This window comes from Entelurus aequoreus, linkage group LG18 (genome assembly GCF_033978785.1).
Source record: "Entelurus aequoreus isolate RoL-2023_Sb linkage group LG18, RoL_Eaeq_v1.1, whole genome shotgun sequence".
In the NCBI taxonomy this organism is placed as follows: domain Eukaryota; kingdom Metazoa; phylum Chordata; class Actinopteri; order Syngnathiformes; family Syngnathidae; genus Entelurus; species Entelurus aequoreus.
The window spans coordinates 51,268,735-51,296,234 of NC_084748.1; the positions used below are offsets into that span (position 1 = coordinate 51,268,735).

Here is a 27,500-nt window from a genome sequence, read left to right on the forward strand (position 1 = left end):
ACTATCATGTATTACATCACTATCGTGTATTACATCACTACCATGTATTACATCACTACCATGTATTACATCACTATCATGTATTACATCACTATCGTGTATTACATCACTACCATGTATTACACCACTACCATGTATTACATCACTATCATGTATTACATCACTATCGTGTATTACATCACTACCATGTATTACATCACTACCATGTATTACATCACTATCATGTATTACATCACTACCATGTATTACATCACTACCATGTATTACATCACTATCATGTATTACATCACTACCATGTATTACATCACTATCGTGTATTACATCACTACCATGTATTACATCACTACCATGTATTACATCACTATCATGTATTACACCACTACCATGTATTACATCACTACCATGTATTACATCACTACCATGTATTACATCACTACCATGTATTACATCACTACCATGTATTACATCACTATGAAGACCAACAGGAAGTGGAAGAGTTGAGGTGCAGTGTGCAGGTGTCAGTCAGTCAGTCAGTCAGCAACATGACAAGCTTTGAGTAGACCAGCAGACTCCTTAGTTTGTTTGTGTGTTGACTGACATCACCTTGTGGAGGCCAACCTGCTCTTGTCTCCCATCTGACTGCTGATTGGTCAGCTGCTGTCAATCATTGTCACCTTGACCAGGAGTCACAACCCTCTCCACCCAACCACCTCCAAAACCACGTCGGTGCCCTGATGAATAAGTATCCAGAAATCCCAACAAAACTGGCAAATGATTCTCAGGAATCCAAAGACTGGGAACCATTGTTTGATTCCAGTCCCTGGTCATTGGTCAACATAGTCGACTCTAGTTGACCAGCCTACCCAAAAATGATATGAAGGTCACATCATCAGAGTTCGTGCGTATTGAGTGTGGAACAAGGACTTCTTGCTGAGGACTACACCTTCACTGTGCTTCAGCAACAGGTGATGCCAGGGAACTGAATTTGATCTTTTATCAGCGAGGTCTTCTTAGACAAAGAAAAATGTTCCATACGGTACCTTGTAGACTCAGGGAAATAGAGTTGGACCTTCTGTCAGATGCAGATAAACCAGCGGTATGATCGTATCGGGACATGTTCCCAATTAGATGTCTGCTGGGCTCTGGGCTCAAAGTCAGCCAGGCTCTGATGGATCTGAGCCAGTCTGCAGACCGGCTGCAGACAATTTATTAAACCAGCAGCAGATGGGACAGCCACTCTGATATGTCCTTCAGAGGGGAGCCTGAATGGATGCCACCACAGCCAAAAGGTTTCCTCTCATCGACCGTGTCCTCAGACTTGTTCCTGTTGGCCTGTGCAGGACTTGGGAGTGAATGGTGTGTTTGATCACGCTGCTAACTCCTACCTGTCCATCTGTGTGTTTCAGCTCAATGTGATCTTCCTTGGCATTGCGCTGTACAAGATGTTCCACCACACCGCCATCCTCAAACCGGACTCTGGATGTCTGGACAACATCAAGTAAGTGTTCTGGTCTGAGAGCGTACATGTCCATGTGTGCACCGAGACAAGGGGCTCAGTATTTACTGCCCTTTTTTAGAAGGTTCCGTTGATTTCAAGATCCAGCTGACAGTTTTTGTCTTCATGAAGAAAGTGAGAGCAGCTGGTTGTGCTCCATCCATACTAGCACCTTAAAAAAACATTTACCCATCATGCATGTTTTGTTAAAGCCCTACACATGGTAAATTGTTTACAGCTATGACACCAAGGACTGTGACACCAAGGACTGTGACACCAAGGACTGTGACACCAAGGACTGTGACACCAAGGACTGTGACACCAAGGACTGTGACACCAAGGACTGTGACACCAAGGACTGTGACACCAAGTACTGTGATACCAAGGACTGTGACACCAAGGACTATGACACCAAGAACTGTGACACCAAGGACTGAGACACCAAGGACTGTGACACCAAGGACTGTGACACCAAGGACTATGACTCCAAGGACCGTGACAAAAAGGACTATGAAACCAAGGAATATGACACCAAGGACTATGACACCAAGGACTAACACACCAAGGACTGTGACACCAAGGAATATGACACCAAGGACTATGACACCAAGGACTGTGAAACCAAGGACTGTGACACCAAGGACTGTGACACCAAGGACTATGACACCAAGAACTATGACACCAAGTACTGAGGCACCAAGGACTGTGACACCAAGGACTGTGACACCAAGGACTGAGACACCAAAGACTATGACACCAAGGACTATGACACCAAGGACTGTGACACCAGGGACTATGAAACCAAGGAATATGACACCAAGGACTAAGACACCAAGGACTGTGACACCAAGGACTGTGACACCAAGGACTAAGACAACAAGGACTATGACACCAAGGACTAAGATGCCAACAACTGTGACACCAATGACTATGACACCAAGGACTATGACACCAAGGACTAAGACAACACGGACTATGACACCAAGGACTAAGATACCAAGGACTTTGACACCAAGGACTATAACACAACCCATCCCCTGATTCCAGTTCAAACTTAGAGACGTTAACTTTTTTGCAGCCAAGTGAATCTTATACAAAGAATGCAGAGCTCCTGTTGGGTAGAGGAACTTGGACCAGTGTAAACACAGTTGTGTAGAGGAACTTGGACCAGTGTAAACACAGTTGTGTAGAGGAACTTGGACCAGTGTAAACACAGTTGTGTAGAGGAACTTGGACCAGTGTAAACACAGTTGTGTAGAGGAACTTGGACCAGTGTAAACACAGTTGTGTAGAGGAACTTGGACCAGTGTAAACACAGTTGTGTAGAGGAACTTGGACCAGTGTAAACACAGTTGGGTAGAGGAACTTGGACCAGTGTAAACACAGTTGTGTAGAGGAACTTGGACCAGTGTAAACACAGTTGTGTAGAGGAACTTGGACCAGTGTAAACACAGTTGTGTAGAGGAACTTGGACCAGTGTAAACACAGTTGTGTAGAGGAACTTGGACCAGTGTAAACACAGTTGTGTAGAGGAACTTGGACCAGTGTAAACACAGTTGTGTAGAGGAACTTGGACCAGTGTAAACACAGTTGTGTAGAGGAACTTGGACCAGTGTAAACACAGTTGTGTAGAGGAACTTGGACCAGTGTAAACACAGTTGTGTAGAGGAACTTGGACCAGTGTAAACACAGTTGTGTAGAGGAACTTGGACCAGTGTAAACACAGTTGTGTAGAGGAACTTGGACCAGTGTAAACACAGTTGTGTAGAGGAACTTGGACCAGTGTAAACACAGTTGGGTAGAGGAACTTGGACCAGTGTAAACACAGTTGTGTAGAGGAACTTGGACCAGTGTAAACACAGTTGTGTAAAGGAACTTGGACCAGTGTAAACACAGTTGTGTAGAGGAACTTGGACCAGTGTAAACACAGTTGTGTAGAGGAACTTGGACCAGTGTAAACACAGTTGTGTAGAGGAACTTGGACCAGTGTAAACACAGTTGGGTAGAGGAACTTGGACCAGTGTAAACACAGTTGTGTAGAGGAACTTGGACCAGCGTAAACACAGTTGTGTAGAGGAACTTGGACCAGTGTAAACACAGTTGTGTAGAGGAACTTGGACCAGTGTAAACACAGTTGTGTAGAGGAACTTGGACCAGTGTAAACACAGTTGTGTAGAGGAACTTGGACCAGTGTAAACACAGTTGTGTAGAGGAACTTGGACCAGTGTAAACACAGTTGTGTAGAGGGACTTGGACCAGTGTAAACACAGTTGTGTAGAGGAACTTGGACCAGTGTAAACACAGTTGTGTAGAGGAACTTGGACCAGTGTAAACACAGTTGTGTAGAGGAACTTGGACCAGTGTAAACACAGTTGTGTAGAGGAACTTGGACCAGTGTAAACACAGTTCTGTAGAGGAACTTGGACCAGTGTAAACACAGTTGGGTAGAGGAACTTGGACCAGTGTAAACACAGTTGTGTAGAGGAACTTGGACCAGCGTAAACACAGTTGTGTAGAGGAACTTGGACCAGTGTAAACACAGTTGGGTAGAGGAACTTGGACCAGTGTAAACACAGTTGTGTAGAGGAACTTGGACCAGTGTAAACACAGTTGTGTAGAGGAACTTGGACCAGTGTAAACACAGTTGTGTAGAGGGACTTGGACCAGTGTAAACACAGTTGTGTAGAGGGACTTGGACCAGTGTAAACACAGTTGTGTAGAGGGACTTGGACCAGTGTAAACACAGTTGTGTAGAGGAACTTGGACCAGTGTAAACACAGTTGTGTAGAGGAACTTGGACCAGTGTAAACACAGTTGTGTAGAGGAACTTGGACCAGTGTAAACACAGTTGTGTAGAGGAACTTGGACCAGTGTAAACACAGTTGTGTAGAGGAACTTGGACCAGTGTAAACACAGTTGTGTAGAGGAACTTGGACCAGTGTAAACACAGTTGGGTAGAGGAACTTGGACCAGTGTAAACACAGTTGTGTAGAGGAACTTGGACCAGCGTAAACACAGTTGTGTAGAGGAACTTGGACCAGTGTAAACACAGTTGGGTAGAGGAACTTGGACCAGTGTAAACACAGTTGTGTAGAGGAACTTGGACCAGTGTAAACACAGTTGTGTAGAGGAACTTGGACCAGTGTAAACACAGTTGTGTAGAGGGACTTGGACCAGTGTAAACACAGTTGTGTAGAGGGACTTGGACCAGTGTAAACACAGTTGTGTAGAGGAACTTGGACCAGTGTAAACACAGTTGTGTAGAGGAACTTGGACCAGTGTAAACACAGTTGTGTAGAGGAACTTGGACCAGTGTAAACACAGTTGTGTAGAGGAACTTGGACCAGTGTAAACACAGTTGTGTAGAGGAACTTGGACCAGTGTAAACACAGTTGTGTAGAGGAACTTGGACCAGTGTAAACACAGTTGGGTAGAGGAACTTGGACCAGTGTAAACACAGTTGTGTAGAGGAACTTGGACCAGTGTAAACACAGTTGTGTAAAGGAACTTGGACCAGTGTAAACACAGTTGTGTAGAGGAACTTGGACCAGTGTAAACACAGTTGTGTAGAGGAACTTGGACCAGTGTAAACACAGTTGTGTAGAGGAACTTGGACCAGTGTAAACACAGTTGTGTAGAGGAACTTGGACCAGTGTAAACACAGTTGGGTAGAGGAACTTGGACGAGTGTAAACACAGTTGGGTAGAGGGACTTGGACCAGTGTAAACACAGTTGTGTAGAGGAACTTGGACCAGTGTAAACACAGTTGGGTAGAGGAACTTGGACCAGTGTAAACACAGTTGTGTAGAGGAACTTGGACCAGTGTAAACACAGTTGTGTAGAGGAACTTGGACCAGTGTAAACACAGTTGTGTAGAGGAACTTGGACCAGTGTAAACACAGTTGGGTAGAGGAACTTGGACCAGTGTAAACACAGTTGTGTATCGGAACTTGGACCAGTGTAAACACAGTTGTGTAGAGGAACTTGGACCAGTGTAAACACAGTTGTGTAGAGGAACTTGGACCAGTGTAAACACAGTTGTGTAGAGGAACTTGGACCAGTGTAAACACAGTTGTGTAGAGGAACTTGGACCAGTGTAAACACAGTTGTGTAGAGGGACTTGGACCAGTGTAAACACAGTTGTGTAGAGGGACTTGGACCAGTGTAAACACAGTTGTGTAGAGGAACTTGGACCAGTGTAAACACAGTTGTGTAGAGGAACTTGGACCAGTGTAAACACAGTTGTGTAGAGGAACTTGGACCAGTGTAAACACAGTTGTGTAGAGGAACTTGGACCAGTGTAAACACAGTTGTGTAGAGGAACTTGGACCAGTGTAAACACAGTTGTGTAGAGGAACTTGGACCAGTGTAAACACAGTTGGGTAGAGGAACTTGGACCAGTGTAAACACAGTTGTGTAGAGGAACTTGGACCAGTGTAAACACAGTTGTGTAAAGGAACTTGGACCAGTGTAAACACAGTTGTGTAGAGGAACTTGGACCAGTGTAAACACAGTTGTGTAGAGGAACTTGGACCAGTGTAAACACAGTTGTGTAGAGGAACTTGGACCAGTGTAAACACAGTTGTGTAGAGGAACTTGGACCAGTGTAAACACAGTTGGGTAGAGGAACTTGGACCAGTGTAAACACAGTTGTGTATCGGAACTTGGACCAGTGTAAACACAGTTGTGTAGAGGAACTTGGACCAGTGTAAACACAGTTGTGTAGAGGAACTTGGACCAGTGTAAACACAGTTGTGTAGAGGAACTTGGACCAGTGTAAACACAGTTGTGTAGAGGAACTTGGACCGCTGCAGTGAAACTATTTTTGATAGGATTTTGGAAATAAAGGGAAGGTGTGACACCGGTCGGTAGTTTACCATGAGGTCAGGATCGAGGTTAGGTCTTTTGAGCAGAGGATGAATAATCGCTTTTTTGAATGCTAGGGGAACAGTGCCAGAGGAAAGTGATAAGTTTATAATATTTAACACTGATGGACCTAATAATACAAACAGTTCCTTGATAAGTTTCCCAGGAAGTGGGTCAAGTAAACATGTTGTTTATTTTATCCCACTTACACGCTGTAATAATTCCTCTAATGTTATTTCATCATATAGAGAGAGACTATTTTGGAGGGCAGTGTCCGTCGTATATACAGTCCTATTTGTGTTAATAGAACCCAGTTGTAGCTTTAATCTCCTTTCTAATGAGTTCTATTTTCTTATTAAGAACTTCATAAAGTCAACAAGTGAAGAATTCAAGAGGAACTTTGATGATTCTAGAAACAAATGCATCATACATTACATCAAATACATGAAAATACATCAATGCCACAACGAAATAAAAAAAATATTAGTTTTTTTAAATAAAACATACTTAAATATACAAGTATAGAAATATAACCAAAAACTGAGAAATGACATATAACAACGTATCATAATATTATTTTTTATAATGTTATTATTGTTATTTTGTCATTTTTAAAGCATGCAGCAAAACACAGTGTAAAAAAAGAATACATTTCATTTCAAAAAGTCTCTCATATACTCTGCTACCTGATTTTTTATTTTTACTTGCACTCAGTCTACCGTCTCAGCACTCTGGGGTCACACCGCAAGCTCAAACTTGCTCACCCGTGATTGAATTCTATGTTGGAGATGAAACATTATCATCATTTGACTTGATCAATGTTATTATTATTATATATTGTCTTACTTATGGTCATCATTTTGACTCTCCTACTAAAACTACCAACTTAATGTCAGGCGTGTTGCTAAATAAAAATATCTTTATTGGAGCTCATTAGCCTGAAAGACTTTCTACTGTGGAACCAAGCAATGACCATTTTAGAGGTCAATAAAAGCACTTGGCATGGTCCTTAAGTCCCAAGTCACACGGGTCCTCGGACTAAGTCAAACTTATTTTGCCGTTTAAAAGGAGAGCAAAAAGTTAATCCATCCATTTTATACCGCTTGTCCTTCTTTGTTTATTTGCTGTGAGCTGCGTTTGACCTGTTTGAAACTCAGCCGAGTTCATCCTGGCTGCACAAAGACTGAAGTCAAATAATATGGGACTGCCAACAGACTAACTAACTGACTGACCAACAGACTAACTAACTGACTGACCGACTGACTAACTAACTGACTGACCGACTGACTAACTAAGTAACTAAGGACAGTGTCATGCTGTCATCCACCACAGACAAAAGGTTGTGGTGTTAATGGTAACAACGTGTAAAGTGTGAAAGATGATCTTTGCTGCAGACTTCCAGGAATGCAAAGTCCTGAATGGAGATAAAAAAATCAAAGATCAGTTGAAAGAAGAAACGCTTTTGGATCTTTTCTTAATTGCTGAGTGCGTGTGAGGCTGCTGGAGGGGGAACATATTTGATCACAATCACACTTTTGTCTTCTTCATGTTCTTCTTCTCATTTCTTTGTCTGCTTTATCACACTTTGTCTTTCTTGCTGATTGGCTCTGCTAAGACCACTGTCCAGTCAGGGACATTCTCATTGGTCGGCTGTTGTGTGTAGAGCCCGCCTCCATCTGCTAAGACCACTGTCCAGTCAGGGACATTCTCATTGGTCAGCTGTTGTATGTAGAGCCCGCCTCCTTCTGCTAAGACCACTGTCCAGTCAGGCACATTCTCATTGGTCGGCTGTTGTGTGTAGAGCCCGCCTCCATCTGCTAAGACCACTGTCCAGTCAGGGACATTCTCATTGGTCGGCTGTTGTGTGTAGAGCCCGCCTCTACACACTGGTGAAACATTCCACTCGTGAAATGTTTTACTGGTGAAATGTTCCACTGGTGAAACGTTCCACTGGTGAAATGTTCCACTGGTGAAATGTTTTACTGGTCAAACATTCCACTAGTAAAACTTTCCACTGGTGAAATGTTCCACTGGTGAAACGTTCCACTGGGGAAATATTCCACTGGGGAATTGTTCCACTTGTGAAACGTTTCACTGGTGAAATGTTTTACTGGTGACATGTTCCACTGGTGAAACGTTCCACTGGGGAAATGTTCCACTGGTGAAACGTTCCACTGGTCAAACATTCCACTGGGGAAATATTCCACTGGGGAAATGTTCCACTGGTGAAACGTTCCACTGGTGAAATGTTTTACTGGTGAAATGTTCCACTGGTGAAATGTTCCACTGGTGAAACGTTCCACTGGTGAAACGTTCCACTGGGGAAATATTCCACTGGGGAATTGTTCCACTTGTGAAACGTTTCACTGGTGAAATGTTTTACTGGTGAAATGTTCCACTGGTGAAACGTTCCACTGGGGAAATGTTCCACTGGTGAAATGTTCCACTGGTCAAACATTCCACTGGGGAAATATTCCACTGGGGAAATGTTCCACTGGTGAAACGTTCCACTGGTGAAATGTTTTACTGGTGAAATGTTCCACTGGTGAAATGTTCCACTGGTGAAACGTTCCACTGGTGAAACGTTCCACTGGGGAAATATTCCACTGGGGAATTGTTCCACTTGTGAAACGTTCCACTGGTGAAATGTTTTACTGGTGAAATGTTCCACTGGTGAAACGTTCCACTGGGGAAATGTTCCACTGGTGAAATGTTGCACTGGTCAAACATTCCACTGGGGAAATATTCCACTGGGGAAATGTTCCACTGGTGAAACGTTCCACTAGTGAAACGTTCCACTGGTGAAATTTTCCACTGGGGAAATATTCCACTGGTGAAACGTTCCACTGGTGAAACGTTCCACTGGGGAAATATTCCACTGGGGAATTGTTCCACTTGTGAAACGTTTCACTGGTGAAATGTTTTACCGGTGAAATGTTCCACTGGTGAAATGTTCTACTGGTCAAACATTCCACTGGGGAAATATTCCACTGGGGAAATGTTCCACTGGTGAAACGTTCCACTGGTTAAATGTTTTACTGGTGAAATGTTCCACTGGGGAAATGTTCCACTGGTGAAATGTTCCACTGGTGAAATGTTCCACTAGTGAAATGTTCCACTGTTGAAATGTTCCAGTGGCCATATGTGCCATGGTTTTGGTGGACCTGCTCCAAACATGCACCACTAAGAACATAGGTGAGGGTCAGAGACCAGGTCAGTGTAGCACCAACACAAAGGTCCATCATCCAGGTGGACCACTAAGAACATAGGTGAGGGTCAGAGACCAGGTCAGTATAGCACCAACACAAAGGTCCATCATCCAGGTGGACCACTAAGAACATAGGTGAGGGTCAGAGACCAGGTCAGTGTAGCACCAACACAAAGGTCCATCATCCAGGTGGACCACTAAGAACATAGGTGAGGGTCAGAGACCAGGTCAGTGTAGCACCAACACAAAGGTCCATCATCCAGGTGGACCACTAAGAACATAGGTGAGGGTCAGAGACCAGGTCAGTGTAGCACCAACACAAAGGTCCATCATCCAGGTGGACCACTAAGAACATAGGTGAGGGTCAGAGACCAGGTCAGTGTAGCACCAACACAAAGGTCCATCATCCAGGTGGACCACTAAGAACATAGGTGAGGGTCAGAGACCAGGTCAGTGTAGCACCAACACAAAGGTCCATCATCCAGGTGGACCACTAAGAACATAGGTGAGGGTCAGAGACCAGGTCAGTGTAGCACCAACACAAAGGTCCATCATCCAGGTGGACCACTAAGAACATAGGTGAGGGTCAGAGACCAGGTCAGTGTAGCACCAACACAAAGGTCCATCATCCAGGTGGACCAGTGACCTTCATGTTAGGAGAAGAATCCTTCTTTTCCAAAAGTGGTTTCTTGTCCTCTCCTGCAGGTCTTGGGTGATCGGGGCCATAGCCCTGCTGTGTCTGCTGGGTCTGACCTGGGCCTTTGGACTGATGTACATCAACGAGAGCACGGTGATCATGGCCTACCTCTTCACCATCTTCAACTCTCTGCAGGGCATGTTCATCTTCATCTTCCACTGCATCCTGCAGAAGAAGGTGAGACACCTCTTAAAGGGGAAGTGCACTTTTGGAATTGTCTCATTCACACACCTTATAGAAGGCAAGAACACATGCATTCTAAATCCTAAATCAATGCTAGCAACAGTCAGCTAACAACGAAGGTGATGGGAGTGGCTTTTTTCCACCAATAAAACGCAGTAAAACCTCCATCAAGGTTTATATACACACTGTAAGTACACACGTGTGGTGAAGTCAATTATTAACCACTAACAAACCACTTTAAAGTCAAAATAATATTTGCTAAAGTTAGTTAATGCTAACTTTTCTATGGTAGCACGCTAACACTACTACGCTAGCTTTCTTTAGCTATTTTCGCAGGCGTAAAACTTCCGCGTCAACTATTTATTGTAACACCGTTAACTGTTAGCATGTTGACATAAACATGTTAACTGTTAGCATGCTGACATAAACATGTTAACTGTTAGCATGCTGACATAAACATGTTAACTGTTAGCATGCTGACATAAACATGTTAACTGTTAGCATCCTGACATAAACATGTTAACTGTTAGCATGCTGACATAAACATGTTAACTGTTAGCATGCTGACATAAACATGTTAATATTAGCATGTTCTTTTCTTTGGCTGGTTTTACGAACATTAGCATGCTAGCACTTAGCATGCATCAATTACCAAATAATTTGACTCTGAGGCTTACACCTGCAATGTTAGCATGCTAACATTAGCATCCAGCTGAATGTGCAGGTGAGTCACCTGATGCTATCTGTCTAGCATGCTAACTGATAGCATTTTGTTCGGCTTTTCAGCATTAGGATGCAAGTTTTCCCGAAATACAAACGTTTGTAGTTTTTTTCTGGTTGAGCTTTCTACTTAGAGTTGTTTTAGTCCAAAGTGCTCAGCTGACAGTGTCCACCTGTGCAGGTGCGCAAAGAGTACGGCAAGTGTCTGCGGACTCACTGCTGCAGCGGCAAGAGCGTGGAGACCTCCATCTCCTCCTCCAAGACCACCACCTCCCGCACACCTGGCCGCTACTCCACAGGCTCACAGGTGAGCTTACCTGCCTGCACACCTGGACGCTACAGCACAGCAGACTCTCAGGTGAGGCCAGTGCACGACCTGGGGGTTTGGGGTCACTCCTCTTCTCTGTCCACCAAATAAATGTGCAAATCATTTATGTGGACTTGGAGGCGGAGCTACCTCACACCTTGACCCACACCTGTGCGCACGGCGTTGTGCTCTTTAAAGTGCTTCTGTTTCTCCTCGCGATCCCTTTTATGTTTGACTTCTCTTCTTTTTCTTCCCTTCCCCCACTTCCTCCTGCCTCCCCTTGCACTTCCTGTCTTGCACTTCCTCCTGCCTCCCCTTGCACTTCCTGTGTTGCAGAGTCGCATCAGGCGCATGTGGAACGACACGGTGAGGAAGCAGGAGTCCTCCTTCATCACCGGAGACATCAACAGCTCCGCCACCCTCAACCGAGGTAGCATTTGCATGTTGACCTCTCATTTAGGACTTCTCATTTACAAGTTGTCATTTATAAGTTGTAATTTATAAGTTGTCAATTATGATTTATAAGGTGTCATTTATAACTTTTCATTTATGACTTGTCATTTATAAGTTGTCATTTATAAGTTGTCATTTATGATTTATAAGGTGTCATTTATAAGGTGTCATTTATGACTTTTCATTTATGACTTTTCATTTATGACTTGTCATTTATAAGTTGTCATTTATAAGTTGTCATTTATGATTTATAAGGTGTCATTTATAAGTTGTCATTTATAAGTTGTCATTTATAAGTTGTCATTTATAAGTTGTCATTTATGATTTATAAGGTGTCATTTATAAGGTGTCATTTATGACTTTTCATTTATGACTTTTCATTTATGACTTGTCATTTATAAGTTGTCATTTATAAGGTGTCATTTATAAGGTGTCATTTATGACTTTTCATTTATGACTTGTCATTTATAAGTTGTCATTTATAAGTTGTCATTTATGATTTATAAGGTGTCATTTATAAGTTGTCATTTATAAGTTGTCATTTATAAGTTGTCATTTATGATTTATAAGGTGTCATTTATAAGGTGTCATTTATAAGGTGTCATTTATGACTTTTCATTTATGACTTTTCATTTATGACTTGTCATTTATAAGTTGTCATTTATAAGGTGTCATTTATAAGGTGTCATTTATGACTTTTCATTTATGACTTTTCATTTATGACTTGTCATTTATAAGTTGTCATTTATAAGTTGTCATTTATAAGGTGTCATTTATAAGTTGTCATTTATGATTTATAAGGTGTCATTTATAAGTTGTCATTTATACGTTGTAATTTATGATTTATAAGTTGTCATTTATGATTTTTAAGTTGTCATTTATAAGTTGTCATTTATAGGTTGTCATTTATAAGTTGTCATTTATAAGGTGTCATTTACAAACGTATAAGTTGTCATTTATAAGTTGTCATTCATATGTTTTCATTTATAAGGTGTCATTTATAAGTTGTCATTTATAAGTTGTCATTTATAAGGTGTCATTTATAAGGTGTCATTTATAAGTTGTCATTTATGATTTATAAGGTGTCATTTATAAGTTGTCATTTATGATTTATAAGTTGCCATTTATGATTTATAAGGTGTCATTTATAAGTTGTCATTTATAGGTTGTCATTTACAAGTTGTCATTTATGATTTATAAGGTGTCATTTATGACTTTTCATTTATGACTTGTCATTTATAGGTTTTCATTTATAAGGTGTCATTTACAAACGTATAAGTTGTCATTTATAATTGTTATTTATGATTTATAAGGTGTCATTTATAAGTTGTAATTTATATGTTGTCATTCATAAGTTGTCATTTATAAGGTGTCATTTACAAACGTATAAGTTGTCATTTATAATTGTTATTTATGATTTATAAGGTGTCATTTATAAGTTGTCATTTATATGTTGTCATTCATAAGTTGTCATTTATAAGTTGTCATTTATAAGTTGTCATTTATAAGGTGTCATTTATAAGTTGTCATTTATGATTTATAAGGTGTCATTTATAAGTTGTCATTTATAAGTTGTCATTTATGATTTATAAGTTGTCTTTTATGATTTATAAGGTGTCATTTATAAGTTGTCATTTATATAAGTTGTCATTTATAAGTTATCATTTATAAGTTGTCACTTATAAGGTGTCATTTATAAGTTGTCATTTATAAGTTGTTGTTTATAAGTCATTTATAAGGTGTCATGTCACTACACATATAGAGAAGGAAATAGGCACGGACACTACACATATAGAGAAGGAAATAGGCACTGACACTACACATATAGAGAAGGAAATAGGCACTGACACTACACATATATTGAAGGTGATAGGCACTGACACTACACATATAGAGAAGGAAATAGGCACTGACACTACACATATAGAGAAGGAAATAGGCACTGACACTACACATATAGAGAAGGTGATAGGCACTGACACTACACATATAGAGAAGGTGATAGGCACTGACACTACACATATAGAGAAGGAAATAGGCACTGACACTACACATATAGAGAAGGTGATAGGCACTGACACTACACATATAGAGAAGGTGATAGGCACTGACACTACACATATAGAGAAGGAAATAGGCACTGACACTACACATATAGAGAAGGTGATAGGCACTGACACTACACATATAGAGAAGGTGATAGGCACTGACACTACACATATAGAGAAGGAAATAGGCACTGACACTACACATATAGAGAAGGTGATAGGCACTGACACTACACATATAGAGAAGGTGATAGGCACTGACACTACACATATAGAGAAGGTGATAGGCACTGACACTATACATATAGAGAAGGTGATAGGCACTGACACTACACATATAGAGAAGGAAATAGGCACTGACACTAGACATAAATGCCTGACTTACCTATCAAGGAGGAAATGAGCAAGTTTGGCATCATGGTCTCCATCTTTCAAATCCTGGTTTAGTTCCTGGCTTAGTCATGAATTAGTTGAGAATGGTAACTTCTAGAGTGACTAAGGTCTGACATGTTTAGTAACTTTACCGGTGACAGTAGCCAGACCAAGATGGCAACCTGGATGTGACACACTCACAGACTCTCTCATTGGTCAAACGGTGGAGGGGCGGGGCATGGACATGAAAACAATAACAATATTTCGGGGCTGTAAATGTAGATTAGAAATGATCATGTGAACTACTGTTATCACTTCTAGAAGTATTGGAAAATAAGATGATCTATTAATGACATATTTAATGATGACTTGACATGAGATTATTACATATGGCTCCTTTAAATATATACAATATATGAAACATATATTACATATTAAATATATAAAATATATTAAACATGTTGAATATTTTAAATATATAAAACATATTAAATATATTGACTATATTAATATATATAGAATATAATTAACATTGATAACATGTTAAATATGTATAACATACGAAATATATTGATAGAGTAAATATATATAATACATAATCAACATATGAAATATATTGAATATATAAAATATATATAATATATATCATCAACATATATAACTTATGAAATATATATAACATATGAAATATATTGAATATAATAAAGAAACATGTCACAGGTGAGAATTGGAACCTTGATTAGTCATTCAAACCTGTTTGTGTCAACTTTTGTGCATGTTATCACATCAAAGTCACTGGGGTATGTCCACTTTTGATCAGGGTCATTTGGGTACTTTCTTTTGTCATTTTCATTTAAAAAGAGTAAACACATTTGTTTGCCAATAAATAGCTTCACACAACCATTAAGCATGAGTGGAAGAAAGGTTTTTGTGTTATCATTCATATTCTCTGAAGAATGGCCAAGAAATCATACATTCTCCCAGGGTATGTCAACTTATGAGCACGACTGTATATTGAATGTAATAAATATGTATATAATATTATACAACATATATAACATATGAAATATATTGAATATATTGAATATATTAAAAATATATTATATATCATCAACATATATAACATGTTAAATATATAGAATATATTAAATATATATAGAATATAATTAACATATAAAACATGTTAAATATGTATAACATACGAAATATATTGAATGAATAAATATATATAATACATAATCCACATATGAAATATATTGAATATATTAAATGTATATTATATATCATCAACATATATAACGTGAAATATATTGAATATAATAAATATATATATATATATATATATATATATATATATATATATATATATATATATATATATATATATATATATAATATTATACAACATGTATAAAAGTGTTTGTGTATCAACATACATCAGAATGTTGTTAATCTTTGGGAGGCTTTTACTTTGAAATATGTTTGATTCACTTGTCTTCTTCTCTCCTTCTTTATTCTCTTCTTCTTTATTTCTTCTTTCTTTATTCTTCTCTCCTTCTTTATGATCTCCTTCTTTATTTCTTCTTTCTTCTTTATTCTTCTCTCCTTCTTTATTATCTCCTTCTTTATTTCTTCTTTCTTTCTCAATTATTTATTCTTCTCTCTGTTTTTATTATCTCCTTTATTTCTTCTTTCTTTCTCAATTATTTCTTCTCTCTTTCTTTATTTTCTCCTTTATTTCTTATTTATTTCTTCTTCTCTCTGTCTTTATTATCTCCTTTATTTCTTCTTTATTTCTCAATTATTTCTTCTTCTCTCTTTCTTTATTCTCTCCTTTATTTCTTAATTATTTATTCTTCTCTCTGTCTCTATTATCTCCTTCTTTATTTCTTCTTTCTTTCTCAATTATTTCTTCTTCTCTCTGTCTTTATTATCTCCTTTATTTCTTCTTTCTTTCTCAATTATTTTTTCTTCTCTCTTTCTTTATTCTCTCCTTCTTTATTTCTTATTTTTTCTTCTCTCCTTCTTTATTTCTTCTTTCTTCTTTATTCTTCTCTCCTTCTTTCTTGTTTATTCCTTATTATTCTCTCTTTTTTTATTCTTTGTTTCTTCTTTCTTCCTCTGTTCTTCTTTAATTCTTTTTTCTTCTTTCATTCTTCTTTATTTCTTCTTTCTTCCCTCCTTATTTCTTATTCTCTCCTCCTTTCTTTTTTCTTTATTCTTCTTTTCTTCTTTATTTCTTTTTTCTATTTTTTATTTTTTCTCTTCTTTTTTTCTCTCCTTTCTTCTCGTTTTATTATTTTCCTTCTTTGTTCTGTCTTCTTCTCGCCTTCTTTAATATTATCTCTTTCTTTCTTCTTTCTTCTTCTTTATTCTTTCTTCTCTCCTTCTTTCTTCTTTCTTCCACACACTCACTCTATCTCTCTTTCTTCCTCTACTTACTCCCACTCTGACACATTCTCTCTATCCCTCTATTTTTCTCTCTCTCTCCAATCACACCCACCCTCCTGTCCTCCCCCGCCTGCCTCCCTCCTCCCTCCTGCCTCCTGCTCCTCCTTCCTGCCTCCTGCCCCCCCCAGGGACGGTGGCTAACCATCTTCTAACTAATGCTCTCCTTCGTCCCCACGCTACTCACCACCCCTACAACACCCTGCTTGGTGACTCTGCAGTCTACAACAACCCTGCAGCCGCCGCCATGTACAACACCCAAGGTCTGTGGGGGCGGGGCTTACTGCATGGGGGATGGGCTTAAAATCCTTTGTTACAATCAATATAAAACTGATTAAATAATTAATATCGAGAGTCATCAATCGTTACAATCGCTTTGAAACTGATTGATTGATTAATAATCACAGCCATGGATCATTACAATTGGTATAAAACTGATTAATTGATTAATAATTAGAGTTATCCATCATTACAATCGGTATGAAACTGATTGATTGATTAATAATCAGAGTCATCGATCATTACAATCGGTATAAAACTGCTTGATTAATAATCGGAGTCATGGATCATTACAATCAATATAAAACTGATTGATTAATAATCAGTCATGGATCATTACAATCGGTGTAAAACTGATTGATTGATTAATAATCGGAGTCATGGATCATCACAATCAATATAAAACTGATTGATTGATTAATAATCTGAGTCATGTATCATCACAATCAATATAAAACTGATTGATTGATTTATAATCAGAGTCATGGATCATTACAATCAGTATAAAATGGATTAATTGATTAATAATCGGAGTCATGGATCATTACAATCGGTATAAAACTGATTTATTGATTAATAATCAGAGCCATGGATCATTACAATTGGTATAAAACTGATTAATTGATTAATAATCGGAGTCATGGATCATTACAATTGGTATAAAACTGATTAATTGATTAATAATCAGAGCCTTGGATCATTACAATTGGTATAAAACTGATTGATTGATTAATAATCAGAGTCATGGATCATTACAATCGCTATAAAACTGATTGATTGATTGATGAATAATCGGAGACATGGATCATTACAATCGATATTAAGTTGATTGATTGATGAATAATCGGAGTCATGGATCATTACAATCGATATTAAGTTGATTAATAGATGAATAATCGGAGTCATGGATCATTACAATCGATATTAAGTTGATTAATTGATGAATAATCAGAGTCATGGATCATTACAATCGATATTAAGTTGATTAATTGATGAATAATCGGAGACATGGATCATTACAATCGATATTAAGTTGATTGATTGATGAATAATCGGAGTCATGGATCATTACAATCGATATTAAGTTGATTAATAGATGAATAATCGGAGTCATGGATCATTACAATCGATATTAAGTTGATTAATTGATGAATAATCAGAGTCATGGATCATTACAATCGATATTAAGTTGATTAATTGATGAATAGTCTGAGTCATGGATCATTACAATCGATATTAAGTTGATTAATTGATGAATAGTCGGAGTCATGGATCATTACAATCGATATTAAGTTGATTGATTGATGAATAATCGGAGTCATGGATCATTACAATCGGTATAAAATTGATTAATTGATTAATAATTGGAGTCATGGATCATTACAATTGGTATAAAACTAATTGATTGATTCATAATCAGAGTCATGGATCATTACAATCGCTATAAAACTGATTGATTGATTGATGAATAATCGGAGTCATGGATCATTACAATCGATATTAAGTTGATTAATTGATGAATAATCGGAGTCATGGATCATTACTATCGATATTAAGTTGATTAATTGATGAATAGTCTGAGTCATGGATCATTACAATCGATATTAAGTTGATTAATTGATGAATAATCGGAGTCATGGATCATTACAATCGATATTAAGTTGATTAATTGATGAATAGTCTGAGTCATGGATCATTACAATCGATATTAAGTTGATTAATTGATGAATAGTCGGAGTCATGGGTCATTACAATCGATATTAAGTTGATTGATTGAGGAATAATCGGAGTCATAAATCATTACAATCGATATTAAGTTGATTGATTGATGAATAATCGGAGTCAGGGATCATTACAATCGGTATAAACTGATTGATTGGTTTATTGATTACAAACAAAGATGACATGAAGTGTTCACTACAACAGTCTTGGAAATAGGAGTTGAAAACACGTATTGACTCAAATATAATAAAATGTGTCTTCATTTTGGCAAACAGGAAATGAGTTATTATTTACGTGTCGTCCCTTTTGAACAAAATCAAACTTCCTGAAGTCTTTTTGGAAAGATGTTTAAATGTTGTGTTTGTCTCACTAATTAAATGTTTAAATGTTGTGTTTGTCTCACTAATTAAATGTTTAAATGTTGTGTTTGTCTGACTAATTAGTAGATTGCAATTAGCAGCTGTTGGTGATTCGGCTTCATTGATCACCATTAGCTCACATTTAGCATCCGTTGTTTGCTAACTTGCTAACGAGCCCTGAGACTCCTGTTTTCCCAGCGTCTCTCCGGGTCACTGGTGCGCGTGAGTGACAGGAAGAAAAGCTGGGACTCTCTTGGGAGTAGTTTGGCGCCACCTGTTGGCTTGCGTGTATAAATGTTCAGAACCAGAACATGTTCTCAGGTTCTTCTGTTGGCTTTCGTGTATAAATGTTCAGAACCAGAACATGTTCTCAGGTTCTTCTGGTCCTTGAGGTCCGCTAGTAGCTAGTAGGTGTTAGCAGTCTTCCTCAGCGGGGTCACCTGACCTGTCAGCTGCCTTGGAGGCGTGGCCAAGCAGGTAGACCTCAGCCAGGTGGACCGTGCACGCGTCTCGATTTATATTGAACTTTTTTTATCTTAGGGCTGCAGCTCGCGATTATTTTAGTCATCGATTCCCTTGTTCGATTAATCGAGTAATCGGATAAAACACATTTACTGGCCTCAATGAATATTCCAGGAGAAATTGTTTAAACTTTATTTTTACTTAGAGCTGCAGCTGTTGATTTTTGTTTAGTTATCCATTGATTACTTTGTTCGATTAATCGAGTAATCGAATAAAACCCACGTTATGGCCTCAATGCATAATTCAGGGGAAATTGTTTGGATAAAAAAAATATTTCTTAGAGCTGCAGCTACTGATTTGTTTTAGTAGTCGGGTAATGTATTGATTACTTTGTTCGATTAATTGCGGAATGGAATAAAACACAAAATAGTTGAAATATTAAAAACATTTCTTTCTTAGAGTTGCAGCTATCAATTTATTTTAGTGATCAAGTCATCTGTTGATTAGATTTTTTCGATTAATGGAGTAATCAAATAAAAAACACTTCATAGCCTCCATGCATATTTCAGGGAAATTTGTTTAAAGAAAAACAATGTTTGCAGCTATTGTTTTTTTTTAGTAATCGAGTAATCTATTGATTCTATTGTTGGATGAATGAAGTAATGGAATAAAACACACTTTATGAGGGTAAACTGTTCAAATTAACAGCGTTTTTTTTTTCTCTTAGAGTTGCAGCTGTCAGTTATTTGAGTAATCTATTAATTAAGTTTTTTTATTAATGGAGTAAAGAAATAAAACACATTTTATAGCCTCTACGTATGTTTCAGGGGACATAATTGTAATAAAAAACGTGCAGCTACCAATTTATTTTAGTACTCAAGTAATCTATTGATTACTTTGTTCGATTAATTAAGTAATCAAATAAAACACACTTGCATATTTCAGGAAATTGTTGAAATTAACAGCGATTATTTTCCAGAGAACTGTAGCTATCAATTATTTTAGTCATCCACTTATCTATCAATTATTTTAGTCATCCACTTATCTGTCAATTATTTTAGTCATCCACTTATCTATCAATTATTTTAGTCATCCACTTATCCATCAATTATTTTAGTCATCCACTTATCTATCAATTATTTTAGTCATCCACTTATCCATCAATTATTTTAGTCATCCACTTATCCATCAATTATTTTAGTCATCCACTTATCTATCAATTATTTTAGTCATCCACTTATCTATCAATTATTTTAGTCATCCACTTATCCATCAATTATTTTAGTCATCCACTTATCTATCAATTATTTTAGTCATCCACTTATCCATCAATTATTTTAGTCATCCACTTATCTATCAATTATTTTAGTCATCCACTTATCTATCAATTATTTTAGTCATCCACTTATCTATCAATTATTTTAGTCATCCACTTATCTATCAATGAGTTTGTTGGAAGAATCAATTAATCGGCCTCAATGCATATTTCAGGGAAAATAGTTGGAATGAACAAAAAAGTTTCTGCTTGCCAAAACCTTTTTGTCAAACGTTGAAAATGCACAAGAGCATGAAAATGGTCATTTTTACACGTGTGCAATGTGTCAAACACAACAATCTAGCACACAGATCGCAGCACCCACACCACCGCTCTCATGATCACTCAATTGCAGCTGCAATGCAAACATTATCAGAATCAGAATCACAATAGTTGTTATTGCCTGTTTGAGAACGGGTTGACAAACTAGGAATTGTTGTCGGTGCAACACAAACACAGAATAGGTAATAACATGAGCTTATGTTTGTGTGTTTAAAGTTCTGAACTCCAAATGTCTTCACTGTTGATGAGTCAGGATCAAACTAAGCAACACAACATAAATCAACACAACATAAATCCTTTAAAATGTTCTAATCTATTCAGTCGATCAATGGCTGCAGCTCAGTGGTTTATATTTGATATTACAGCAGTGACAGTAGTTTGCTGTCTGAAGAACAACATGCTCATGCTAACTTGTTTTTGGCAAACTTATTCAATCCTCTTCACTCCAATATAAGACCACCACTTATTATCTTCTTGACTCCAATATAAGACCACCACTTATTATCTTCTTGACTCCAATATAAGACCACCACTTATTATCTTCTTGACTCCAATATAAGACCACCACTTATTATCTTCTTGACTCCAATATAAGACCACCACTTATTATCTTCTTGACTCCAATATAAGACCACCACTTATTATCTACTTGACTCCAATATAAGACCACCACTTATTATCTTCTTGACTCCAATATAAGACCACCACTTATTATCTTCTTGACTCCAATATAAGACCACCACTTATTATCTTCTTGACTCCAATATAAGACCACCACTTATTATCTTCTTGACTCCAATACAAGACCACCACTTATTATCTTCTTGACTCCAATATAAGACCACCACTTATTATCTTCTTGACTCCAATATAAGACCACCACTTATTATCTTCTTGACTCCAATACAAGACCACCACTTATTATCTTCTTGACTCCAATATAAGACCACCACTTATTATCTTCTTGACTCCAATATAAGACCACCACTTATTATCTTCTTGACTCCAATACAAGACCACCACTTATTATCTTCTTGACTCCAATATAAGACCACCACTTATTATCTTCTTGACTCCAATATAAGACCACCACTTATTATCTTCTTGACTCCAATATAAGACCACCACTTATTATCTTCTTGACTCCAATATAAGACCACCACTTATTATCTACTTGACTCCAATATAAGACCACCACTTATTATCTTCTTGACTCCAATATAAGACCACCACTTATTATCTTCTTGACTCCAATATAAGACCACCACTTATTATCTTCTTGACTCCAATATAAGACCACCACTTATTATCTTCTTGACTCCAATACAAGACCACCACTTATTATCTTCTTGACTCCAATATAAGACCACCACTTATTATCTTCTTGACTCCAATATAAGACCACCACTTATTATCTTCTTGACTCCAATACAAGACCACCACTTATTATCTTCTTGACTCCAATATAAGACCACCACTTATTATCTTCTTGACTCCAATATAAGACCACCACTTATTATCTTCTTGACTCCAATACAAGACCACCACTTATTATCTTCTTGACTCCAATATAAGACCACCACTTATTATCTTCTTGACTCCAATATAAGACCACCACTTATTATCTTCTTGACTCCAATATAAGACCACCACTTATTATCTTCTTGACTCCAATATAAGACCACCACTTATTATCTTCTTGACTCCAATATAAGACCACCACTTATTATCTTCTTGACTCCAATATAAGACCACCACTTATTATCTTCTTGACTCCAATATAAGACCACCACTTATTATCTTCTTGACTCCAATATAAGACCACCACTTATTATCTTCTTGACTCCAATATAAGACCACCACTTATTATCTTCTTGACTCCAATATAAGACCACCACTTATTATCTTCTTGACTCCAATATAAGACCACCACTTATTATCTTCTTGACTCCAATATAAGACCACCACTTATTATCTTCTTGACTCCAATATAAGACCACCACTTATTATCTTCTTGACTCCAATATAAGACCACCACTTATTATCTTCTTGACTCCAATATAAGACCACCACTTATTATCTTCTTGACTCCAATATAAGACCACCACTTATTATTTTCTTGACTCCAATATAAGACCACCACTTATTATCTTCTTCACTCCAATATAAGACCACCACTTATTATCTTCTTGACTCCAATATAAGACCACCACTTGTTATCTTCTTGATTACAATATAAGACCACCACTTATTATCTTCTTGACTCCAATATAAGACCACCACTTATTATCTTCTTGACTCCAATATAAGACCACCACTTATTATCTTCTTGACTCCAATATAAGACCACCACTTATTATCTTCTTGACTCCAATATAAGACCACCGCTTATTATCTTCTTGACTCCAATATAAGACCACCACTTATTATCTTCTTGACTCCAATATAAGACCACCACTTATTATCTTCTTGACTCCAATATAAGACCACCACTTATTATCTACTTGACTCCAATATAAGACCACCACTTATTATCTTCTTGACTCCAATATAAGACCACCACTTATTATCTTCTTGACTCCAATATAAGACCACCACTTATTATCTTCTTGACTCCAATATAAGACCACCACTTATTATCTTCTTGACTCCAATATAAGACCACCACTTATTATCTTCTTGACTCCAATATAAGACCACCACTTATTATCTTCTTGACTCCAATATAAGACCACCACTTATTATCTTCTTGACTCCAATATAAGACCACCACTCATTATCTTCTTGATTACAATATAAGACCACCACTTATTATCTTCTTGATTCCAATATAAGACCACCACTTATTATCTTCTTGACTCCAATATAAGACCACCACTTATTATCTTCTTGACTCCAATATAAGACCACCACTTATTATCTTCTTGACTCCAATATAAGACCACCACTTATTATCTTCTTGACTCCAATACAAGACCACCACTTATTATCTTCTTGACTCCAATATAAGACCACCACTTATTATCTTCTTGACTCCAATAAAAGACCACCACTTATTATCTTCTTGACTCCAATATAAGACCACCACTTATTATCTTCTTGACTCCAATATAAGACCACCACTTATTATCTTCTTGACTCCAATATAAGACCACCACTTATTATCTTCTTGACTCCAATACAAGACCACCACTTATTATCTTCTTGACTCCAATATAAGACCACCACTTATTATCTTCTTGACTCCAATAAAAGACCACCACTTATTATCTTCTTGACTCCAATATAAGACCACCACTTATTATCTTCTTGACTCCAATAAAAGACCACCACTTATTATCTTCTTGACTCCAATATAAGACCACCACTTATTATCTTCTTGACTCCAATATAAGACCACCACTTATTATCTTCTTGACTCCAATATAAGACCACCACTTATTATCTTCTTGACTCCAATATAAGACCACCACTTATTATCTTCTTGACTCCAATATAAGACCACCACTTATTATCTTCTTGACTCCAATATAAGACCACCACTTATTATCTTCTTGACTCCAATATAAGACCACCACTTATTCGAGGGAAGTAAATACAAAGTGAGGTCACTCCTGCATGTAGTTTTACACTCTCCAATATTTTCTGTTTGTTCCAATCAAAAATGAAAAAAAGCATCTTCTTGTTGCCGTCTGTCGTCTTTGATGCGTCAACTCACTTTGTTGTCTCTTTTCTCTCTCCTCCCTCATGGCCTCCATCAGCGTCTTACAGAGACACAAGTATGCTTTACTTCCTACTTCCTTCACTTCCTACTTCCTTCACTTCCTGCTTCTTTCACTTCCTGCTTCCTTCACTTCCTGCTTCTTTCACTTCCTACTTCCTTCACTTCCTGCTTCCTTCACTTCCTGCTTCCTTCACTTCCTGCTTCCTTCACTTCCTGCTTCTTCCACTTCCTGCTTCCTTCACTTCCTACTTCCTTCACTTCCTGCTTCCTTCACTTCCTGCTTCTTTCACTTCCTACTTCTTTCACTTCCTGCTTCCTTCACTTCCTACTTCCTTCACTTCCTGCTTCTTTCACTTCCTACTTCCTTCACTTCCTGCTTCCTTCACTTCCTGCTTCCTTCACTTCCTGCTTCTTTCACTTCCTACTTCCTTCACTTCCGGCTTCTTTCACTTCCTACTTCTTTCACTTCCTGCTTCCTTCACTTCCTACTTCCTTCACTTCCTGCTTCTTTCACTTCCTACTTCCTTCACTTCCTGCTTCCTTCACTTCCTGCTTCCTTCACTTCCTGCTTCTTTCACTTCCTACTTCCTTCACTTCCTGTTTCCTTCACTTCCTGCTTCTTTCACTTCCTGCTTCCTTCACTTCCTACTTCCTTCACTTCCTGCTTCTTTCACTTCCTGCTTCCTTCACTTCCTGCCTGCTTTGGACTTTGCTGAAGTTTCCTGTCACATATTTCTTTCATCTGCCATGAAATCCATGAGCTGCCTGTGAGAAAGCATCCAGCACATTTGCTCTGCAGTGTTGGACATCCAATTGAAAAACATTTGCCTCAGATGTCATATTTTCCCCAAAATGCTTTCTAAGTTAATTACCTTCAAGGGGAACTGCGCTTTTTGGAATTGTACCTATCCTTCACAATTATGATGAGAGACAAGAACACACCTCTTTTTTTTTGTACCATTTTAAAGATGGTAAAAAAACGCCTGGAAGATGTGACTAACAGGAGTGCAAGTATCATGTAGTAACAATATGTAATATGTACAATATAACAATATGTAATATGTACAATATACACACTGCAAGTATATATATAATGTAGTAACAGACACCTTCATAACAATATGTAATATGTACAATATACACACTGCAAGTATATATATAATGTAGTAACAGACACCTTCATAACAATATGTAATATGTACAATATACACACTGCAAGTATATATATATAATGTAGTAACAGACACCTTCATAACAATATGTAATATGTACAATATACACACTGCAAGTATATATATAATGTAGTAACAGACACCTTCATAACAATATGTAATATGTACAATATACACACTGCAAGTATATATATCATGTAGTAACAGACACCTTCATAACAATATGTAATATGTACAATATACACACTGCAAGTACATATATAATGTAGTAACAGACACCTTCATAACAATATGTAATATGTACAATATACACACTGCAAGTATATATATAATGTAGTAACAGACACCTTCATAACAATATGTAATATGTACAATATACACACTGCAAGTATATATATAATGTAGTAACAGACACCTTCATAACAATATGTAATATGTACAATATACACACTGCAAGTATATATATAATGTAGTAACAGACACCTTCATAACAATATGTAATATGTACAATATACACACTGCAAGTATATATATCATGTAGTAACAGACACCTTCATAACAATATGTAATATGTACAATATACACACTGCAAGTATATATATCATGTAGTAACAGACACCTTCATAACAATATGTAATATGTACAATATACACACTGCAAGTATATATATAATGTAGTAACAGACACCTTCATAACAATATGTAATATGTATAATATACACACTGCAAGTATATATATAATGTAGTAACAGACACCTTCATAACAATATGTACAATATACACACTGCAAGTATATATATATAATGTAGTAACAGACACCTTCATAACAATATGTAATATGTACAATATACACACTGCAAGTATATATATAATGTAGTAATAGACACCCTCATAACAATATGTAATATGTACAATATACACACTGCAAGTATATATATAATGTAGTAACAGACACCTTCATAACAATATGTAATAAGTACAATATACACACTGCATGTATATACATCATGTAGTAACAGACACCTTCATAACAATATGTAATATGTACAATATATACACTGCAAGTATATATATAATGTAGTAACAGACACCTTCATAACAATATGTAATATGTACAATATACACACTGCAAGTATATATATATAATGTAGTAACAGACACCTTCATAACAATATGTAATATGTACAATATACACACTGCAAGTATATATATCATGTAGTAACAGACACCTTCATAACAATATGTAATATGTTTTATAGACTTGGTAACAATCAGATTTGGTAACAAATAACAAAGACGACTATTTTTGGACAAATGAGGATTCACAACTGTATATTTTTGAAGCTGAATATACTGAGGATGAACTGTTGCGTACAGAAGCGAGCACGG

At 37.2% G+C, this 27,500-nt stretch overlaps 1 pseudogene; it reads left to right on the top strand.

The window, feature by feature from the left end:
• The window catches only part of LOC133634247 (adhesion G protein-coupled receptor L3-like), a 334,776-nt pseudogene that overhangs the window by 301,514 nt on the left and 5,762 nt on the right, over positions 1–27,500 (top strand).